We start from the raw sequence: 22223 nt of genomic DNA, 5'->3' as shown, positions 1-22223 counted from the left end.
AAAAAAAAATAAAAGAGATTAATAAATTAGAAGTACTAGGAGAAAATGTCTTGATACTTATTGCCAAAGTGTTTTTCAGATAAGCTCTACTAAATTGTAATTTTACTAAGATTAGATGAGTGAACTCATCTCATCACATTGTCATCAGGACTATCATTCAATATACTTTTTTGGTAAATGTTATGGACAGCAATAATGTCTTATTGCAACTATATTTTGATTTATATATTTACAGAGAGAAACACTCTTATTATTTATAAATGGTATTGGGTTTTGGCCCATTTAGCTATAACAAACTTTTTTCTTATGGATTTTGTAAGCGTTCTTTTTATTTATTTTTATTTTTATCTTTTTTAAGATTTTATTTATTTATTCATGAGAGACACACAGAGAGAGAGAGAGAGAGAGAGAGAGAGAGGCAGAGACACAGGCAGAGGGAGAAGCAGGCTCCACACAGGGAGCCCAACACGGGACTCGATCCCGGGTCTCCAGGATCAGGCCCTGGGCCAAAGGTGGCACTAAACCGTGGAGCAACCCAGGCTGCCCAAGAATTCTTTTTATTAAGGATATTAACACTTTTACATTTTTTTTCTACAAAGTATTTCCCAATAAATTTTAGGCTATGTCAATATCACTCCCTTTAGTAAAATAGAACGCTATGTATTAGTCAGTGTAGTTGTTATTCGAAAAATAAAGTTAGTCTTTATACTTCTCAAATGCAAAATTCTTCTTTTTGAAAGATTTTATTTATTTATTTGAGAGAGAGAGAGCACAAGTGAGGGAGGGGCTGGGAGGAGCAGAGGAGAGGGAGAAGCAGACTCTCCTCTGAGCAGGGAGCCAGAAGTGGGGCTCCCTTCCTAAGACCATGGACCTAAGCCAGGGCAGATACTTAACTGCTTGAGCAACCCATATGCAAAATTCTTAGTTAAGAATTTAACTACAGAGGTCCCTTAGGGCTCAGTCAGTTAAGCATCTGACTCTTGATTTTGGCTTAGGTCAGGGTCTCAGGTTCGAGCTCCACACTGGGCATGGAGCCTGCTTGGAATTCTCTCTCTTCCTCTGTCTCTCCTCTTGTTCTCATTCTCTCTCTCTCTGAAAAAAAAAAAAAAAGAAGGAAGGAAAGAAAAGAATTTAACTGAGTTATTAGAAGCCAGATTTTTAAATTGGTTAGCTAAGGGTATAGCCATTAACAGGGGCATTGCTGTTCAATGAAACTCTTTCTTTTCCCACACAGATACAAAGAAGCCCAATTTGAAAGAGTTTGAGGATGAGGGAGACTTAAGAATGAAAAGAAGCAATTTAACTCTATTCTGCAAAATAATATGAAATACTAACTTCAAAGAGAAATATATACATCACAAATTTTTTTTTAATACTGAACTTTTTTTTAAAAAAGATTTTATTTACTTATTCATGAGAGACAGAGAGAGAGAGAGAGACAGGTGGGGGAAGAAGCAAGCCCCATGCAGGGAGCCCCATGCGGGACTCGATCCTGGGACTCCAGGATCATGCCCTGAACCAAAGGCAGATGCTCAACCACTGAGCCACCCAGGTGTCCCTACCTCACAAATTTTGAGTCAGTTAAGGCTATATTTCTATTTTTCCCAAATAGATATTTAGTATGCATGCATGAGAATAAACATATTGGGAGGGAAAATTTTGAAGGGACTCAATTCAGGCTTGTTGTGTAGGACTTTGTGTGTCAACTCCTATCACTGACTGTCCTGCTAGGGCCTCCTAGGAGAACGCAATTATAAAACAATCATAAGGATATCAGTTTATGTCTCCCCCACCCCCACAAAAAAAATCCCATTGGGAAGTTAGAAGGTATTTTCAAGAGATCTAAACTCTGAAGCTAAGGGACACTGAGTCTTGCCCATGGATAGAGTCCCTCTGAAGGTTTCAACTCCTTGTGTGTGTTTTCCCTAAACCTGGGATGAGCTATATTTAGCACATAGCCATCGGCTTTCCTTTTAACTTAACCACTTTAGTAAAATCTATACCCCCCATGGGGGTGCCTTGGAGGACAAAGAGATGCGGCAGCAAAGGGAAATGCAGCCGACTTCATGACTCCAAGACTCCAGGTTAGTCCTTTTGTGGCTCCTATAAAAGCAAGTAGCATCCTGTTGAAGGTTATTTAAGGGCGTCAGAGAGTGATCTGTGGCAACATGAATGTGACTCAAGGAGAAGCACAGGCATTAAGACATTTTGCTGTCTAAATATTTCTCTAGAAAAAGCTTTACTAATGGGTAGCTCTTCGGGGCACCTGGGTGGCTCAGTCGGTTGAGCATCTGCCTCAGCTCAGGTCATGATCCCAGAGTCCTGGGATGGAGCTTTGCATTGGGCCCTCTGCTCAGTGGGGAGTCTGCTTCTCCCCCTCCCTCTGCCTCTATGCTCTCCCTCACACACAAATAAATAAATAAAATCTTTTAAAAGATGAATATCTCCCCTTTCCCTACATACGCTTGTGAGAAGTCACTTTTAGTGATGGGAGAGCAGTGCGGGCTGGTGGAGATACTTGGGGCATGCGTGTTCATATACAGATAGAGAAAGCCTCTACATGTGCACAGGACTGTTAGCAAACTAACAGTGAGAAGTGGGTCATGGTGGCAAAGAGAAAGTCACTCTCACTTTTCCATAGATATCTCTGCATTGCTTGTGTGTGTGTGTGTGTGTGTATATATATATATGCAGTATTTTAATTTTTCTTTGCAATGTCTTGCCTTGCATTTAAGCTTTCCCTATCCACTGATCAGATTGTTAGTGTATATTTACATTTATGTGGGCTGCTTTCTGCCCGGTGCAAGGTAAAAATTGCAGTAAAATACCATCTGGGGTCTGTCAAGCAATGTATTCAAAAGCTCTTTAGGAAAGAGGATAAAATGAGAAAGATTTCAAGAAATGGACATTTGTGATTGTAACTAATGGGTGTTGGTGGTGCTCCTGTTGACCCTAGGGCCGCAGAGTACTGTGGGAGCCCGTGTTCCTGAAATGAAAGGTTTCAATTGTTTCAAAGGCACCTCAGAGAGTCCTTTGCCATACAGAGGGAGACCCTCCTTGGCAGAAGTCTTCTCCTTCCTTTGCCCAAGCTACACTTAAGAAATTGGGATTAAGGTACCCAAGTCTAATTGCTTTTAAGCCCCCTGCCAACTCAACCTGTCTATTATCTAGTGCAGAAATCAAAGTAAAGGAGGAAACAGAACTCAGAAAGTCAGCATTAGAACATAAGAAAAACAACCTTGTGCCAACTATACATTCTGCAGAGTGACCTCCAGTTTCTCCAACCATATGCCTCATTGCAAAATTTATGAGACTTCCCAGATCAGAGGTCAAACATTTTCCTGTTACTGTTATAACCCTTCGTATCCTGCTTCTCTTGCCTTGCATATATATACATTGTATATATATGTATATATACAAATATGTTTTTCAACAATAAGCATTTATTACTTTGTCAATTCAGAAGTATATAGTAAATTTAATAATGTATTCCCCCAGCTTCTTGTCTTCTTTTTAAACTTGTTTTTTATTTACAGAAGATTTTTATGCAGTATTTTAATTTTTCTTTGCAATGTCTTGCCTTGCATTTAAGCTTTCCCTATCCACTGATCAGATTGTTAGTGTATATTTACATTTATGTGGGCTGCTTTCTGCCCGGTGCAAGGTAAAAATTGCAGTAAAATACCATCTGGGGTCTGTCAAGCAATGTATTCAAAAGCTCTTTAGGAAAGAGGATAAAATGAGAAAGATTTCAAGAAATGGACATTTGTGATTGTAACTAATGGGTGTTGGTGGTGCTCCTGTTGACCCTAGGGCCGCAGAGTACTGTGGGAGCCCGTGTTCCTGAAATGAAAGGTTTCAATTGTTTCAAAGGCACCTCAGAGAGTCCTTTGCCATACAGAGGGAGACCCTCCTTGGCAGAAGTCTTCTCCTTTGCCCAAGCTACACTTAAGAAATTGGGATTAAGGTACCCAAGTCTAATTGCTTTTAAGCCCCCTGCCAACTCAACCTGTCTATTATCTAGTGCAGAAATCAAAGTAAAGGAGGAAACAGAACTCAGAAAGTCAGCATTAGAACATAAGAAAAACAACCTTGTGCCAACTATACATTCTGCAGAGTGACCTCCAGTTTCTCCAACCATATGCCTCATTGCAAAATTTATGAGACTTCCCAGATCAGAGGTCAAACATTTTCCTGTTACTGTTATAACCCTTCGTATCCTGCTTCTCTTGCCTTTTACCTTCCCTTCCCATAGCTTCCTCTCTGCTTTTCTTTGTTTTGTTTTTTAAATTGGAACTTCCTTTTTCTTCTTTCCTCTAGCCTTCTATCCCAAAGTCATTTTTCTCTGTCTGATTTTCTCTCCATGCCTTGTTTTTATTCTGGTTCTTACCCATCAAGTCCCCATCACCATCATCCTCACTCTTTTCATATAAATTCCCTCCTCTAATATTCAAATTCTATTGTCAATATTTATATGATTGAACTCTCACGAAAATCAAATCTCATGGGTTAGTGTTGGATTGTAGGTTTGGTGATGCAGGCGTTTTTCACCATTTTCCTATTAACTGGAAAGCGATCTGAGGAGCCAGTCCCATAGGCAGAGCTGAATTTCCTTCATTCACCATCTGAAAGATCTGATGATTATTTAGAATTATGAAACGTCTGGTTCTGAGAAGTAGGCCTGGTCATCCCATGAGAACCGACAGCCCCAGCAGATGATTAGTTTCGTTCTGTTTGATGACACACAAAAGTAGAATCACATTTGATATTATCAAATAGACATAGTTTGTGCCTAAAGGTATACATCATGACTTCCCTAAGTAATCAAACAGTCATTTGTTTGAAAAAAGTAGTTTGTTCTTTAATGATTTCATTATTTGACTGATTTTCCCATAATAGCTACTCTAGTCTATGCTTGCATACACATCCAAGTCAACCCAATTCTTACCTTCTTTGCCTTATCTGCTTTAAGAGCTTTGATAGATTGTCTCTAATGGATTTTTGCTCCTCGTCACATGGTGCTCCTTTTACCTTAAATATAGCATGATGAGTTTTTTTTTTTTAAAGAATCTCAATATCTTTAATAGAATGTTTACAATAAACTGTGTCTACATTTTTATGGGATTTCTGCATATAATGCGAAGAAGTTGGTCATTTAATGATTTGGCTACATGATTCACAACATTTTTTTTATGATAGTCACACACACAGAGAGAGAGAGAGAGAGAGAGAGAGAGAGAGAGAGGCAGAGACACAGGCAGAGGGAGAAGCAGGCTCCATGCACCGAGAGCCTGACGTGGGATTCGATCCTGGGTCTCCAGGATCGTGCCCTGGGCCAAAGGCAGGCGCTAAACCACTGCGCCACCCAGGGATCCCCATGATGAGTTTTATAAGGAAGGAGTCCCTCTATTTCCATCTATCCTCTCTTCCTCAAAACATAGTTGTCTTTTTTTAAAAATTTTATCCATTAAACCTAAGCAAAACTGCCCTATTGTAGCTCCTTTTAAAACCAATCTTAGCACCTTGATGTAGCCAAGGGTTCACACAGACTATCACTCAGAGAAACCCTGTGGCAGGATAATACTGAGATACCAATCTGACTTTTTTTAACCTTTATTTTTCCCTTTTCTTTACCTTTGTTCATTTTTTTTTCACCTTTGTTCAATCTGATAACAGATTCCATTCTTTGCCCCAGAGGAGGTTTTTGACTGGGAATTTCTTTCTTACTCCTAAGCCAAATTTCAAACCAGAAACCCCAAAATTAAATTTGGTTCACAGATATATTTTATTGAGTTCATATAGGACTTTTTAAAACCTGGGGGAACATGTAATAACTAGACATATTTCTTTTTTTAAATATCTTATTTATTTATTCATGAGAGACACACAGAGAGAGGCAGAGACATAGATGGAGGGAGAAATGGGCTCCCAGGACCCAGGACCTTGGGATCATGACCTAAGCCAAAGGCAGATGCTCAACCACTGAGCCACCCAGGTGCCTCAATAACTAGACATATTTCACATAGAAATATGAATTTCTGACTTCTCTTGAAAATTGGATGATGTAGCCACACTGGACTACTATTTTCATGTGGCCACAATCACTTAGAGCCTCGTAGAGCTATAGTCTTACATAAGTCCCATACTTTCCATTTCTGCAGAGCTCTTCCCACTGTCCTTCTCTCTCTTATGTTAGTATGTCTTGCCCCCATCAGCATTGCTTGCCTCCTGGTTTAAATCCTTTAAGGTGATACTCTAGGAGAGAGACAACTTAAGAAAAGATCATTTTTATTCATAGAGATGGTTATGGTGAAACATCATGTATTCAGCAAATATTCAATAAGTAAGCACATATGTGCCGAACAATTTTTCACGTGAAGATTAAAAACAATGAACATGATAGAAATGTTTCCTGCTTTTATGGAATTTATATTTTAGTAGGCGATGGCGAGAGACAAGTAGACTCATTAACAAAATAATTTCAAGAAGTAAAAGTATAGGAGATGATATATTTCATAATTTCATGTAGCGACAAATATTTGAAAGAAACAAAGCAAGGTGATGGAAAGGAGTGCAGTGATGGGAGAGGATGGGGTGGATGATAGGGCAGGGGTACTAATGTAGGTCAGGCATTGAGGGGAGGCATCTGAGCGATGATAAACTGGGAGCTGAGTATGACCTTTCAGGTAGTACCAGCTTTGTGAAGAGCTTGGCAAGGAATAGTCTAAGCAGAGAAAACAGCAAGTACAAAAACCTTAAGGTGGGTGTGCGTTTGACATATTCAAGGAATTTCAGGCTAGTGTGGGTGGGGCTTAGACAAGAAGGGGCGATAAGGGAGCAGTTGTAGAGGCGAGTGAACATCAGATCTTGTAAAGCCTTGACATCCACAGTGGGGCATTTGGATCAGAATCTACTTGCTTTTGGAAATATTGGGAGATTATTAAACATGTTAGTAGTGTAATCTGATTTTCTTTTAAGTAACAAGGCCCTACAGTTTGCAGCTGCTGTTGATTTTGTTTCTTTATTTATTTGGGAGAGAGAGTGAGGGAGAAAACGAGCAAGGAGAGTGGCAGAGGGAGATGGAGAAGCAGACTCCTCGCTGAGCAGGGAGCCTGATGTAGGGCTTGATCTCAAGACCTGAGATCATGACCTTAACCAAAGGCAGATGCTTAACCTACTGAACCACCCAGGCACCCCCATCTCCTTGATTTTCCTCATGGTTTTACCTCTTAGCAATTACCTATGCAATGTAGTTTAATGGTGTCTCATTAAATTTTATATAAAATAACTTCACTTGTGAATTAAGTCAATAAAATCTTCTTCACAGAGTGGTGCTGATCTGGCTCAATTGGTAGAGCATGTAACTCTTGATCTCCACGTTATGAATTCAAGTCTGACATTGTATGTACAGATTACTTTAAAAAATAAAATCTTTAAAAAAATTTTTTTTAAAGAAATTTCCTCAGAGGTATTTCTTCTTCCTGTACAAAATGAGAAAAGTTAGGGTACCTGGAAGGTTCAGTCAGTTGAGCATCCAACTCTTGATTTCATCTCAGATCATGATCTCAGGGCGGTGAGATTGACCCCACATCGGACTCCGTGTGCTCAGTGTGGAGTCTGCTTGAAATTCTCTCCCTTCCCCTCTACCCCTCTCCCTACTCCCTCTGTCTCTAAATAAATAAATAAATAAATAAAATCTTTTTTAAAAAACAATATGAGGAAAGTAGTTTTAAAAATAGCTTTTTTCCTCTACCCACAACAAATAAGGGCATAGCCTAATGTAATGTATTTCAGGAAATGACAACCAAGGGAAGATAAAATTCTTCAGCAAATACAAAAGCAGAGCTGTTTCTAATCTCAGAATACTTACTAATACCCCCAAATATTTAGAGAAATAAATAGAGTTGGATATCTTTATCTTTTTCCTCTCTTGATTAAGGAATAGTAGAAAGAGCTGCTGGGAATAAAGAAGCAAAATTGAGAAATTACTAAGAGTTTCATGGCTTTCCCGGTGCCAGAAGATGAAAGTGGACTAATGTAAGCAGATTGTTCCATTCCATTCCCCTATCCAGTAATATGTTTAAGCAATGGGTGTTTGATATAAACTCTGGCCAGTAAGATGCAAGGGAGGAAATTTAAGGAAAGTTATTTACACAAGTGATGGAAGAGCCAAGAAGCCAATATAGGGTGATGAGGCATCCCATAGGTTAGTATAGCAGAAGGCCACTATTGTCTCTCTGCTGGAAGGATGAAGTGAGGAAGTATTATCATAGTCCAGAAGCCACGGCCATCTAGCAGAGACTGGAATATAGAGGGTCTTTCCACTGGGAGACTGGAGCAGCCATTACTGAAGTGCACTCAGCGGGAATGGAGAGAGACCCTGGCTTCTCTCCTTGTTCCTGTTCTATGATCTACTACAATGCCTCTCAGGTAAGTCCAGCTGACAGCTGGCTGCTAGGGGACCCTGGGAAGTGCGGCCTTCTGGAGTCAGTCCATCCATGATACAAGACAAAGTAATGGAAAGGTAAGGATTAGATTTAAGAGTAAACAGGTGAAGACTTGGCATGAGGAGAATTAGGACAAGCAAGGAATCACGGAAGATTCCAAGTTTCTTACTTCTGAATGTGAACAAGTGTCATTGTCTGAGATGGGGAACATTGAAGAAGTAGCAGTTTGAGGAACTGAACTCAGAATCCTTGATTTGTATGTTTGAAGTTTGAGATGTCTGTTAAATTCCTGTGTGAAGCTATCAAGTGTGTTCTAGTCTGTTCAATCCCAGTGGACTCCCCTGGATGAGTGAGCAAGGGAAGAGAAAGGGGAGAAGAGAAGAGAAAGAGAGGCAAGCAAAAGAAAAAGAGAAAAGGGGAGTGAGAGAAACCCCAAGTGAGGGAACTTTAGGTGTCCTGGGGCAGGATGACCTAAGGCCTAGTTTCTCAGAGCACTGAGAAGAGAGCAGTGGGAAGGTGGCAAATCCCACTGAAGGAAATGGAAGTGTTGGCAGTTCATCAAAATATTTTATTTCCTGGAACCGAGACACGGAATCAGGTTAGATCTGAGGGGACCACACAGTAAAGGATGGTGGGTTCTCAGTGATCACTTGAGAGGACAAAGAAGCAGACACCACAGAGGCTCCTCCCCCCATATACTCTGTGGGCATGATAGCACTGCACAAAACTGAGATTATGGGATTTGAAAAGGAAGACATACAGAAATAACTAAAATCAAGTTGTCTGCCACTAGAAATATATGGAGATTCGGAGACAGAAATTTAGTGGTACTGGAACTCATCATCTCCTTTCCCTATGAGACAATTTGTGGGATATAAGATCCCCTGCAATGCCATTTCTGAACACTAATTTATTCAGTGTAACTCAACCCATTGTTGGAGCTTTAACAAGATGGTGTAGAGGGGCTTTGGCTCTAAGAGTGTGAACCACTTTGAAATCTCCCCATAGTGTGAGATCCAGGAAAGAACAAGCCATACTGGTCATCCAGTCCAAGTCAATGAATCAAATACATGTATGGGGGCAAAAAACTTCCCAAAGACATGTATTTATTCTTGGAAACAGGGTAAACTAGTTCCATGCATTAAAAAAGAAATGTTTCCCCTACATGCAACAGAATCCATGCAGACCCCTGCCTACGAATGGGATACTCCTTACCATATGAGCAAAGGTGTTAGCTACACCCATTTGCTCATCATTTTAGCCATCATCTGGTTTCCAAGCTGTGTTCAGGGATGAATCTGAAAAAGAAATGAGCTCCTGTTTCAAATCCATCCACCTATCAAGGACCTGGCAGGAACTGCAGTTAACAGATTTTACCACTTTGGGCCAGATAACATATCTAGGCATATTCACATGCTGTGAGTTGAAGGAATATGCATTTAGGAGCTCTGTACACGCAATGCCCCCAGAAATGAATTGGGAAGAATTCTGTTCCTCCAGTTACATGTGGATGCATACAGTTTTACTATCTCTCACAGGGTTCAGCTGCAAAATGAAGAAGAGGGCAGAGGAAGGAAAAAGAGAAGTTATTAAGTAGCATTTTGAGTTCAATCCTCTCATCTTAAAGTTATGAAGATAGAATTCTGGAAAGGTAAAGTTTCCAAAATCTCACAGTCGAATTCCCCTGGACCCATAATACATATTCACACCTAGTCTGCTGCTGTCTTATTTTTAATACAAAAGTTGTTTCAGCAATGCAGCTTTGATAATCCAAACTATATAGTAAGATCTAGTATGAGTTTTTAGTAGACAACAAAAGACACTAACCATGTCTTTCATCTTTTTCATTATATATATAAATATAACACATAAATATATTTGCAAATATATAAACCTCAACTCATAAAAAGTGCAAAATCTCATCTTCTCCTAATTTGGGTTATCAGGGAACTTGAGCTGTGGTAATATGCACATATGTGTCATAACATTAAAATGCTGATAAGTCAGCACAGTTTAGGGGCACATTTTTAATGCTGAATTGGGTAAATAACCTCCGAATCATGCTTGCTATCCAGAACTGCGAGTGTAGGAATGAAGAACCATAAACAAAAAACAAACCATAATAGCTGTTAGGATCGAGATAATACTTTGTTCCCAAATATTCTGGCCATGTGTTCAGAGAATATAATCAGCTATCTAATTTTAAGGTTTAATTAGCTAAGTTTAGGCAAACTGTTGATTCTGAACTGCTACAGCAGAATGAGACAATCCATATGTTCTCTGTTCCTGGAATATGAGCATATATAAACAGATTTGTCTACAAGGGGGAAAACTCACAGATGACTGATAAATGAGTTTTGGCAGTGTCATGTTATCATAATTGGCAATCACAGGGGAAAATATTGACAACGCTAAGTACGGAACCCCTGGAAAGAGCGACTCAGAGTCTACCTCATACTGCAACTGTGGGTGAGCAGGTCTCTGGACTAGACAGATTTTGCATTGGGCCTTTCTGGGGGCACCTGGGTGGCTCAGCGGTTGAGCATCTGCCTTCAGCTCAGGGCGTGATCCCAGGGTCCTGGGATCGAGTCCCACATGGGGCTCCCCGCAGGGAGTCTGCTTCTCCCCCTGCCTGTGTCTCTGCACCTCTTTCTGTGTCTCTCATGAATAGATAAATAAACTCTTAATAAATAAATAAATAAATAAATAAATAAATAAATAAATAAATAAATCAGGCCTTTCTGGATGGGAAAAGGGTAGTAAATGGAAGCAAAATTTTCTAGGAATGTGTCCAAAGCAAATGACTGTAGATGTGTGTGTGTGTGTTTCTTATTCTTGCTGTATATTTCTTTTTCTGAGACTCTGTGTGTGTGTGTGTATGTGTGCATGAGAGAGAGAGAGTTCTTCATGAATATTTATACACCAATGGAGAAAAGTGTCCTGCTACCCCAGAGCTATGAAGCTTATTTATCAAAATCTGGCATGAGGACTCTGCCATCTGTCTCGATTTGCTCTGAATCAGGACGCTTCTGACAGTGTGGAGGGCCTGCTCTGAGGGTGCAGGGACAATGAGGCAAAGAGCAGTGGTTGCTCCCACAGCTGAAATTCCTAAATCATCCTCAGTGCCAGTACGGAGCTCATTCTACATCGCTCTGGAGACAAGTGGGAGATGACAAGATGCTCAAAATAGAAGCGCTGCTTACCTAGGTATTTGTGTCAAAATCCTGCTGGAGGACTGCCTGTTTTGTTTCTGTGGAACACTTGCTAAAATTCAGTTATCAAAGGCGCAAGTCATTCTGATGGGCCTGCTGTGTCTGGGTCTCATGACTGAGTTATCGTTTTTGACCGGCAGTATCTATGCGTGAAGGGAGCAAAACTTTCTCCTTTTACTCGGCAAACATCTTGGAGCATTTGCCATGTGCCAAGCACTATGCAAGTCCCAGGAATCAGGCTGAAGACATTTCGCGTCCACTCCCAGTTTAGTAGAAAAAAGAGACCTGAGAACAGCTAAGTTATAACACAACGAAGCTGATGCTGTCAGTCGGAGCAACGTCCTTTGCTGGTCCCATGAAGAGACTGATGAACTTACCTGGGGTAGCTAGGAAAGGGTTTTCCGGAGAGCTGATATTTGAACTGAGTTTGGAGTGTAAGTACAAGTTTTCTAGATAGAAAAGTCAAAGAGAAGACATTCCAGTCAGGTTCCAAATCACACAGATCCCCAACAATCATGAGGGACCACTGAATCGATGCTATGGTTGGAATAAAAAGACAATGGGGAAAATCTCAGAGGAATAATTTCTCACAGAAAGAACTTACTAGCTACATGTGCTTGGCTTTGCTGGGAGCTTTTCTCAGTTTCATACTAAAAAATGTTAGTCATCTTCCCCACGGATGCCAAATTCCTAATGCTATCCCCTCCATAGCACCTACCTCGATGCTGAGCAATTGCAGACTTTGAAATTAGACCTAGATATGAATCCCATATCTGCCACTTACTAGTGTGTGTATTTGGAAATTCTCCTTAAACCCCCTGAGTCTCGGCCTCCTCTTCATGGACTTGCTGCAGTAAACGAATAAGTCATTATATATAAAGCACACAAGCACAGTAAATTGTCAACATTATGAGTTCAAGATCACAATGCCTTTCCCAAAAGGTTTTAAAGATTCATTGAGAAGGGTATTTAAGTCTACAGCACAATATACTTAAAAATTAAGTGCATTTTGTTTTTTACTTACAAGTTTGAACTCCTGAATTTAAAGACACGTCTTACATGATGTTTTTCTCCACCACTGTGCTGAGTGTGTTGAGCTGAATTAAATTTAGAATTTCAGAGAGTTCACTTCAAGGCATCAACATATTTTAACCACACTATTTTGGGGCCTTACTATGTTATCTTTTGCATAGAGCCCTAGTGGGAAGCTATCTGAAAAGCACATTATTGGTGGCACTTAGTGCTGAGGTATGCCACTATTAAAGGAATCTTAATGCCAGTCTAAGCCAAGTAAAGATTATGAAAAGAGAACTCCAGCAATCTCTGTGGTCAGATATGCCCTCCATCCCAACGTGTTTTCTTTCTCTTGTTACATCCAACTAGTAATTTATAACTCTACTTCTTCGTGAGTATAGACATCAGGGAAGGTAGATTAGAATGACTTGGATTAACAATCAACCCCAAAAGCTCAGTGGCTTAAAAATAACAAAGATTTATTCCTTGTTTGTGTTTCATACCCATCTGGGGACAGTGGGGTCAGGGTGACGGGATTCAGTTCATCCTAGTCATTTGGGGACTTAGGTTGATGGAACAGCCATTATCTTTATCTTAGAATTACTCATCGTCATGCACAGGGAAAGAAAGATCTGAGGGTCTTCTCATGGAAACTAAGTGTTCTAATAATGACACACATCATTTTAGTCATAATTCATTGGGTCAAAGTGGTCACATGATTTCATACTTGCTAATAAAAGAATATAGAAGTGTAAGCTTACTATGTGTTTAGAATGGGGCCAAAGTAGAAATATTTGGTAAATAGTACTGATGACTGTCACTATCATTGAACCTGAAATGGAATCAATTTCCTTGGAATAATGAACGACTAAGTTTGGCCACTTCTGAGAATCTGTTTCTTAAACTACTTTGCATGGTTCCATATATTCCTTACATTGATTAAGTAAACAGATTTCCAAAAGACTTTGAATGTAAGTCAGAGGGAAATGAGGGCCACCTGAGATGAACAGAGCAGGGACTATTTGGCCACGCTCTGCTAATGCTCCATTAAAGGTGATATGTTTCAGAGAACTGCCAATAGCTCCCTGAGGAACAATTCTTCAGATAACAAGCCTGGAAATAAAATACTGACTGCTGTGCATTCACTGAATATGATGCACTAAAATAAATAAATAAAATTTAAAACCCCCACCTCTTTGATAATTCAAAATACTTCCATTGCCACGGACACTGACTTATCAATAGTTTCCACCACTTTTCATATTCCTAAATACTTAATCTGTGAACATCAAGATTCTTTAAGTAGATGCTCTTAAAACTACCAAACAACTGAGCAGTAAAGCAAAACACACGTTAGTACCAGAAATATGAAAGAATGGGCAGCACCATAGAGGCAAGCTGGTATTCCACTAGGAAGAGGAAGACTGTGTTTAGAAAAAGTACTAGAAAGTGGAGAAATGCCAAAATTCTGTGCTTGCAGCTCAGCTTTGTAAAGACAATGAAATTCTGGAATTCTGTGCTTGCAGCTCAGCTTTGTAAAGACAATGAAATTGGGTTATATTTCCCCATTCTTCTCTTAGTCCAGACTGGAAACAGAATATTTGCCATTGGGATGCCTATTAGCTGTAGTCTTGAGAGTTTTGTCAAAATCTTCTGAAACAGCCATTTGTAGAGAGAGTTGGTGGCCTTAGGAACATTCTCAGTGTAGGATGGAGGTGGAGGATGGCTCAACTGAACTGCCCCATATCTATGCTCTTGTCAGTAGTTCAGTTCAAATGTAAGTGGGCCAGTGAAGACATACCAAACCAAAGTCAATGTCAGGAGAGTGTCCCTTGTTACTGAGTATTGGTGACTTTCTTGTAAGATAATTTGGTGTCACTAACATATTATACTTGCACATGAACATCTTTTTCTGAGTGCCTCTGACCTTTACTGCTTTAAAAGAATTATGATAATATTTTCATTATTTTTATTATTTTAATGATTTAGGAAAGTGACTAAATCCAGTATAGACTCTTGAGTGTGTGTGTGTGTGTGTGTGTGTGTGTGTGTGTGTGTGATATCAAGCTGCAATATTTGTGAATGGAAAGCTTTGCAACTCCTTTGTCCTTTGAAAGGGGACAAAGGGGATCCCTGGGTGGCGCAGCAGTTTGGCGCCTGCCTTTGGCCCAGGGCGCGATCCTGGAGACTTGGGATCGAATCCCACGTCAGGCTCCCGGTGCATGGAGCCTGCTTCTCCCTCTGCCTATGTCTCTGCCTCTCTCTCTCTCACTGTGTGCCTATCATAAATAAATAAAATAAAATTTTTTTAAAAAAAGAAAGGGAACAAAGTTCTATGTTTTCATCGTGGTGTTTGTCAATTTTTTTAAAAACCCATGTCTGTGCTTAGACACTACTGTTTATTTTTTTTATACCAACACAGCACATGATTTGGTGGGGGCAAAGCAGATGAGTTGGGAGGCAGTGAAGAGTATGTCACCACATACACAGAGAGAATTCACCAAAATGTGCTACTAAGTTATATATAATGATTTTATATATATTATATATTATTTAAGTATCAGATATTCAGGAATATTTTTAGCACCTTTTCCTTTTTAAAAAAAGTCTGCCTTGATTCTGTTATATAACTTTAAAAAATTTCTCTTATTTTACGGTTATTTTTAATATGTGTTCTGACCTCAAACTATGTATGATGATGAAGCCTAATCAGCTGCAGTTAGCATGTTTTGTTCCAATAACAGAGACCAAAGAATTAGTCAAATGCGGTTCAGCTGCTACAGTTGTGTGATTAAAATTTCTATGGCCCAAACATTTGCCTGCCATTTATTTTCTTTTTCAGGTTAGAATTAGAATAAATTTGTACTTTTAATCATTTGGGCCATTTGGGAAACTTATTCTTTTATATACTTTGCTTTATTAATAAGGGAAGTTGTAGAAAAATTAATTAGTCAGAGATTTTACTCACCTGAATTGATTTGTGAGAGAACCAGTGAGATGTTACATGGTTTGAAGAATTTAGAGTGGACACATACACAGGCAATCAACAATGCTGAAACGAACGTGTTAAACTGATGCAAAATTGGTCAACAGCCCCAGGCAATCATTAACAACCATACCATTTGACAATCACATACATTAGTTTGGCTTTTCTACAATATACAGAGTAATTTTTTTCAGTAAATATTTCCTTATTTTATTGAATAAATAAATATTCTGAATTAGTACATGTCTGCAAATGTATGAGTGGCAATTTCAAAGGAAAACAAATTTCATAAATACCACATACCAGGCAACATAAATGTCTCTTTAAAGAATGAACAAGTTTAGGGTGCCTGGATAGCTCAGGTGGTTGAGAATCTGACTCTTGGTTTTGGCTTGGGTTATCATCTCAGGGTTGTGAGATCTGCCCTAAGTGGGGCTCCTCATTCAATGGGGAGCCTGCTTGAGAGTCTCTCCTTCTCTCTCCCTCTGCCCTTCCCCACTGTGTGCTCATGTTCTCTCTCTGTAAAAATAAGTAAATAAATCTTAAAAAAAAAAAAAAAAAAAAGAACGAACAAGTTCAAATGCATAAGGAAATGCCAGTTACTTTTTTCTTCGTTTTCTAGGGGAGTGTAGATTCTTTCATGCAAAAGATAACACATAGGGACAGGTCAGGCATAACTACTGTGACAGAATAATGGTGACTGTTACTTGACTCAGATGCCTTCAGATCCCTTGTATGAATTTTGGGTATCCATCCCCCAGTTTCCACATGCTCTACTCTTAAAAGCTGGCATATGAACCCTTCTCCAGAGAGCTACACTTAGGCTACTGGGATCCCTTGTCCAGCTCCCTTGAAAACAAAAAGTTCCCATCAGCCCGTAGCCAATAACTGCTCAGTGCAGAAATATGAAAACTCAGCTCTTTTGCCTCAAAGTGGCCAACTAGCTCTGGCAACTGGGAAACCAGAGGAGAGATGCAATGAAAAGCTAGTCATAGTAGGGATATGGGGGGGTAGATGGATGCAGAAGAAGGGCATGTGTAGCAAAGCACAGTTTTACCTCTCCCTCCCAAATGACTTACACTATCTGCATGATTCTTTTTTTTTTTTTTAAAGTATCAAACTGGAGCATGACTTTTTCAGAAATAGACGTCAGATTTTTAAGGTCCTAAAGCAAGTTGAGAATGTACAGTTATCAGAATATTCAGATGATGAGTTGCCCAAGGGAAGAACTAAAGGAAATGATTGTTAAGAAGGTCAGGACTAGGGCAGCCTGGGTGGCTTAGCGGTTTAGCACTGCCTTCAGCCCAGGGCCTAATCCTGGAGACCCAGGATCAAGTCCCATGTCAGGCTCCCTGAATGGAGCTTGCTTCTCCCTCTGCCTGCTTCTCCCTCTACCTGTGTCTCTGCCTCTTTCTCTGTGTGTGTCTCTCATGAATAAATAAAATCTTAAAAAAAAAAAAAGGTCAGGACTAACAAAGTAATTAATATTAACACACACACATTGAGAATGATCAGATGGGGCAGAGAAGCAGAAGTTCTGAAATTTAGAAGACATGGTTGTCAAATCAACAGCATTGAAATGAACCGGATTTTGAAGCTAGGTCATCCTTACATACTTGACTGCCATAGCAGGACAGGTGCACAAATCTTGGGGTCAACTCCTGAAGATGAAAAGGATGTTGTACCATCTCCCACCTTTCAACTAATGAAGATTTGAATAATCACTGAATTGCTGGAGATGTAGAAGAAACTGCAGAGCCAGAATGGCTATGGAGTTTCACTATTTGTTGGTCCTTCACATTATAATTGTGTGACACAGATCGTCATGCAGGAACTAGTACAACACACTTCTTGTGTGTGGATTTGTCTGATTGTATTTTTATCTAAACATATTTTTGTCTGATTGTATTTTTATCTAAACATATTTTTATTTATGGATTTAATTTAATTTTTTTTCCTGAACAAGCACATTAGCCCCTGAGTATCATAAAGACCAAGTAGTAACTAGTGAGAATTATGTTACTTGTGATAATCAGCTAATTTGTGTTTAAAATCATCTCATGCTTATAGCAGGCTTGAAATCAAAGATGCCAACATATGCAATCTTTAGAAACTAGACTCCTTTTCCCAATTGAAAGTATATATATGAGAGGTAAATATAACCAAGTTCAAGGTCTGTAAAGTTCAAATGAACAGGAGAAAACAATTAAAAATAGGAAACACAGGAAGATAAAATGAGGGAAAAGAAACAGAAGGAAGGAAATATGCCTAAGAAAGAAATTACCATTGTTACAGTGATGGAAAATAGAACAGAAAAATAGAAAATAAGAAATAAAAAATAAGAAGCTAAATAGAAAAATAAGAAATTTTGACCCTTATATGTAAGATTGAAATCACATATAATTGCCATGAAGTAAACAACTCATAGAAGCTTACTAATACATACTAAAAATAGGAGTAGGCTATTTTTACACATATAAATAAGTTTAGAATGTCAATAACTGGTATTTATTAGATGAACTTTTTATTTTTATTTTTTTTTTTTTGTTAGATGAACTTTTTAAATGAATGGATTTTTTAAAAAATTTTTATTTATTTATGATAGTCACAGAGAGAGAGAGAGAGAGAGGCAGAGACACAGGCGGAGGAAGAAGCAGGCTCCATGCACCGGGAGCCCGATGTGGGACTTGATCCTGGGTCTCCAGGATCGCGCCCTGGGCCAAAGGCAGGCGCCAAACCGCTGCGCCACCCAGGGATCCCTAAATGAATGGATTGAATAAATTTGGTAAAAATCTGGCCTCTGTATAAAACAGAAGCAAAAGCCATATTTGTAGCAAAATCTGTTTTGGGGGATATCCTGCCTTGTAACATTGAAAACTAGTTAAATAAACAAAAAAATAATGATTTACTAAGTAAATCAAGACAATACAAAATAAACTGGCAAAATAGACCAAATAGATTTCAAATATGCAGTTCATCATGAAGGAAATTTAGAATCCAAGAAGAAAGTATTCAGACAAATTTTGAGGCTGCCAAGTTGATTTCAAGAGTTTATATCTTTTACCCATTCTATTAAAAATGAACAATATAATTTAAATGAAGAAATTAGCATTTTATGGTCTATGCATAATTTTAAATTTCCATATTTGGTTTTATGTCATCTTATTATTTCTTCATAAAGTGTATTTCTATAGAAGAGATGCAAAAATTGAACCCTCCTGGGTAGAAGTAAAAAGATAATAATCCTTGAGATTTTTGTCATGACTCACATCCTACAGTCTCAACATGTTTTTACAGGATTACAATATTCTCCTGTGAAGTACACCAGCTGTACTGCACATGGCATCTATATTAGCAGAAGAGATTTAGGAGAAGACATCACAACTCCCAATTTACATATGACACAAGGACCAACTCTCTAATCATGAGCATTACTTTCTTCTCTCACTTCTTAGTGGATGCCACATTACATTCTCTCTATTAGAATCAGAATCTCACCCCTCTCTGGTGTGAGTCTATTCAAATTGAGTTAACGAGAAATCTAATCATTTCATAGTTTATACTCAAAATCATGAATAAGTGTTCATTTTTATAAGCACATGCTGCCTCAGTAAGCAAAAATAAAGTCTATAATGGGCTAAGTATTGGGTTTTCTAGAAGTGGTAATGAGATCATTTGATGATCCCAGCCCTACCCTTTATGCAATCACAGAGTATCAAAGGCCTAGATACCCAAGAGGCCTCAGGTTGGGGCAACATAAACATAGAGCAGAAGGAGGCTTGCAGGGGCTTTAAGAGAAAAGGAGCTAATCCTTAAGCATAGTTTCATAAATATTATACTTTCACCAATATATTTAAAGGAGACAGAGAGTGACAATGATGATATAAATATGTCACTACTGTTTTTAGAAAGTGGTGTATTTAGAAACAGCAATAGAAATATTAATAAAGACAAAACCCATTAATCCTAGTATCCACATTGTAAATTAATATAACCTATGAGCAAGTTCCTTTGAGCAAGCATCGAACCCATTCCACAAAAGCTGCCTTATCCCAGCATTCTGTTCTTCATTCCTGTCTCTCCTCACCTCTCCTCAGCACTCACTTTCTTATTTCTGTTCTCTTGTCCTATTCTCTTCACTCTTTCCTTCTTGCCCTTTTCTTCTGAAACACAAATGTTTTCTACCATTCAACGTCAGCAGCTCTCACGAAGCACGTCCTTATCACGTCTGAAATACCACTATACCTCAACTTCCTCAGACACGATATGTACCCATCCTTACCCGTGGGGCAGAGGTGGTACTTACCAAATTAACAGGACACATTTGAACACAGGCCACTTCACAAGAGATGCATGTAGCTTTAAAAAATCTATTCAGTATCGTTTGCACCTGAATTCTTACCACTATCCTTAACCTTTCTTGTTTTATCTACTTCTTTTCTGCCTGCCTATGAAGAGGCCACTTTTTGTCTGTTTTCTCAATTTCTACTAGTGTATTTGAATGCTCATTTCTACTTAAAGGCAGTATAGCATAGTGGTTGAGAGTACGAACTCTGGAGCCAAAATTCATGGGTTCAAGCCCTGACTCTACACTTAGCACTGAGTGACTTCAGGCAAGTTACCTAGTGGCACCTATTTCATATAGCTATGGGGGATTAAATGAATTAATATGTGTAAATCTATAAAACAATTCTCAGCACATAGGAAGCAAGACCCCTGTATATACTCATTGTTACATCCCGGCTTAGGGATGTGGGATGTTAGGGATTTTAATACTGCAGTAAGTCTGTGCACTAGGATAGAATTGTTCAAATGTAGACTCATGTAACCTGGATTCAGTGAGCAAGACTAAGACATCACTACATGATAGGACATGGAGCAGAATCTGTGCAAGGACCTGGAGCTAGGCATGGGCTGAGGAGTGAGGCAGATTATTTCAAGAGTCAGAATGTATGATAAAAGACATTAAAGGACATGTGCGGGGCACATCCAGATTCTGGAGTCAACCAGAAAATCCAAATGAAGAGTCATTCTGAAAAGGAGGGAGACAGCACTATCCTCAGACCAGCAGAAAAACAATCAACAACCCTAAGACTGGCAGGAAGTGAAAGCAAAGATGAAACTTCAAAAATTGCTTGAGGCCCTGAAATAACAACTTTGGCCTGACCCATTGATGAAGAAGTGGCTGGAAAGGGCCCTCGGTCCAGAGTCAGTGTTCTTTATAGTGTTCCAGTTCTGATATTGCTGTTAGTTACAAGACCACGAGCAATACAAGCAATCATCCTGTGATGCAATTTCATGATTGATAAAGTCTCTTCCAACTGCAATGCAACTCATTCATTCAACAAGTGTGGCTGGGAAATGGTGCCTGCCAGCTCCTTTATTCTGGAAGAGGTGTCTCCCTGAACACTGCCTCTCAGGAAAGCACTCCTAGAACAGGAAATAATCTCTGCCCTGTGTGTCCCAGGCATTTTTCAGGTGACTGTTTCCATACCATCTGCCTCCTAGGTTGTTGGCTGCCTTCTCTCCAGGAGCAGTGCAGTGCCCTCTGGCTCTTTCCCAGCCAAGCCCGCTGACCTATGAAACTCCAGGCTTTAAGCATCCCTAGCTGTGAGGTCCCTCTTGTTTTGGGGAAACACTCTCCTTGTGTGTTCCCCTGTGTGCTTTTCTCTCTCTCGCCTTTCTCCATTACCAGGGCTCCCTCCCTTTTGCAGCACCTGTGATTGGTTTCTCCCCCAAGCCATATCACCACATTTCTTACCTTCTTCAATGTTGCTTCTTTTCTCCCTTTATTTGTGGAGTTAAAACTTTCCACATTCTGGCCAGGGACCAAACACAGTTCACTATAGGACATCTTCTTTATTAGGCCATTACTTTCAGGAGCAGGAGACGTAGCTGGCTTTTCTAACACACAGAAGAAGGCACAGAGACGTAGATAAAATGCCAAGACACACAGGAATTTATCCCACATGCAGGAACAAGATATGCCTGCCTGCAGCCAGAGATCTAAGTGAAACAGAAGTTAAGTAATACGTCTGATGGAGAATTTGAAGTAACAATCGTAAAGATATTCACTGGGCTTGAGGAAAGAATAGAAGGTATCAGTGAGACCTTCACCACAGAGATAAGAGTTAAGAAAGAAGCAGAGTGGGATGCCTGGGTGGCTCAGCAGTTGAGCATCTGCCTTTGGCTCAGGGTGTGATTCTGTGGTCCTGGGATCGAGCCCCACATCAGGTTCCCTGCATGGAGCCTGCTTCTCCCTCTGCCTCTGTCTCTGCCTCTCTTTCTGTGTCTCTCATGAATAAATAAATAAAATATTAAAAAAAAGAATCAGAGAAGAAGAATACAATAAACAAGATTAGAAATAGGCTTGATACATTGAAGAGCAGGCTGGAAGAAGCAAAGGAATGAATTTGTGATCCAGAAAACAAAATAATGGAAAATATTGAAGCTGAACAAAAGAAATAAAGAATTATGCAACATGAGAATAGACTCAGGCAACTCAGTGACTCCATCCAAAGTAATAACATTCATATTATAGGAGGCCCTGAAGAAGAAGAGAAA

At 39.4% G+C, this 22223-nt stretch overlaps 1 long non-coding RNA gene across 2 annotated transcripts in view; it reads right to left on the bottom strand.

Annotated features, from left to right (window-relative positions):
- LOC121486916 overlaps positions 1–22223 on the bottom strand; it is a 70440-nt gene that overhangs the window by 17634 nt on the left and 30583 nt on the right. Inside the window, exons 2-3 of one of the 2 annotated variants that reach the window (XR_005986770.1) lie at positions 4949–5031; positions 3421–4730 (exon numbers count right to left, since the gene is read on the bottom strand). This is a non-coding gene — a long non-coding RNA (uncharacterized LOC121486916). Of the gene's footprint in view, positions 1–3420; positions 4731–4948; positions 5032–22223 lie in introns of those variants that run through there. The other variant, XR_005986771.1, reaches the window with a different exon arrangement.

Source organism: Vulpes lagopus, chromosome 3, assembly GCF_018345385.1.
Source record: "Vulpes lagopus strain Blue_001 chromosome 3, ASM1834538v1, whole genome shotgun sequence".
NCBI classification, from domain to species: Eukaryota; Metazoa; Chordata; class Mammalia; order Carnivora; family Canidae; genus Vulpes; species Vulpes lagopus.
Note: the sequence above shows the minus strand (reverse complement) of the source record. Positions and strands in the feature narration are given on the sequence as shown.